Raw genomic sequence first — 1,398 nt, forward strand, 5'->3', positions numbered from 1 at the left:
TCCACAGAGCAGGAAACCCTGAGCCCAGAGGAAAAGGGCCAGTGGCTGAGGAAGTTAAGAGAGTAGTGTCCTTGCTTGAGCAGCATATTTAGTACATCTTTCTCACACCCATCCCATCCCCACAGTTATGTTGTCTCAAACTGACAGGGCTTTAAAGACGTTCTTTGTGGCTAAGGCTTCTCTCTTCCCCTTCGGCTGCCTCAATTTCATGTAAATCCTGTTGAAAGCATAGTAGCTGAACGATATGACCTCACAGATGACATTGTGTGCTGAAGTGTAGATTTGGAAACCCTTAGGTTCGTACATTTGTACTACCTGATCTTCCTGGTTTGCATTCCTGCAACTTCAGAATTGACCCTTTCTCACATATGCATAAATCATGACATTTGCAAGCTGGAAAGGACATAATCATTCATATCTTTCTAGAGAAAGGCTGAGAGACTTGTCCAGTGGCAGATAGCTCATGAGTGGCACTATGAAGAGGAGAACCTGGGTCTTCACAAGCTCTCAATCCAGTGCTTCTTTCAGCAGCCACCAAGGCAATTAAAACCAGCTAAAGCTATTGCTGCCTTGATGGTGTGAGTTGTGTTCCATAGATGTAAAGCTTGGAGGTGAGCGGTGTATTGGTAACTGTTTAACTATGGCTCTCTGGGGAAAAAAATGTGCTTATATATATATATGTGTGTGTGTGTGTACATAAGTTTATTATAAATTTTATTATAAAGGATATGTAGCACACAATTTACAAATAATAATGAAATATACAGTACTCCTTGTTGTAAATTTCATAGAGCCAATTGACTCTCACAGAATGCTTTTGTTGATTTTTCCTGAATTCTTCTAACTTACCTGGTTGCAATTGCTAAGTGAGTGCAGTTCTGACATAAATGTTGAATGACATTTTCTTGTATGTTACTGTATTTGACAAAAGTGAAACCACAAAGGCATAGGTTGGAATTTCACACTTTCATCAGTAACATGAGCTATTTTCTAAATCAGAAATAGTTTCTAAATACTATTTCCTCAAATTTTTGTGTTATTCACAGAATAACAGCCAGAGATATGTCACACTTTTAAGTTTAATCTTTATTAGTAACATTTTCCATTAATAATAATCTTTATTATTAACATTTTCATCATTTTCTTAAGTCTAGACAAGCAACAAAACGATAAATCAAGATCTGATTTCTAGCATTTGCCAATTTACATTCATGGTGTCAATATTCTCACCATGGCAGATTTCAAGCTAACAATGTGATGTCACTGAACTTATTAAGACACGTTCCCTTGCACATCACTACATAATAGTCCACTACTGAGATATAATATATGTAAATAACCTCAAGCACATAGATAATAATATAATGTAGTAATTGAAAAGCGATCAGTTTTTAGCGT

This window comes from Galeopterus variegatus, unplaced genomic scaffold (genome assembly GCF_000696425.1).
Source record: "Galeopterus variegatus unplaced genomic scaffold, G_variegatus-3.0.2 Scaffold1901, whole genome shotgun sequence".
Lineage (NCBI taxonomy): Eukaryota > Metazoa > Chordata > Mammalia > Dermoptera > Cynocephalidae > Galeopterus > Galeopterus variegatus.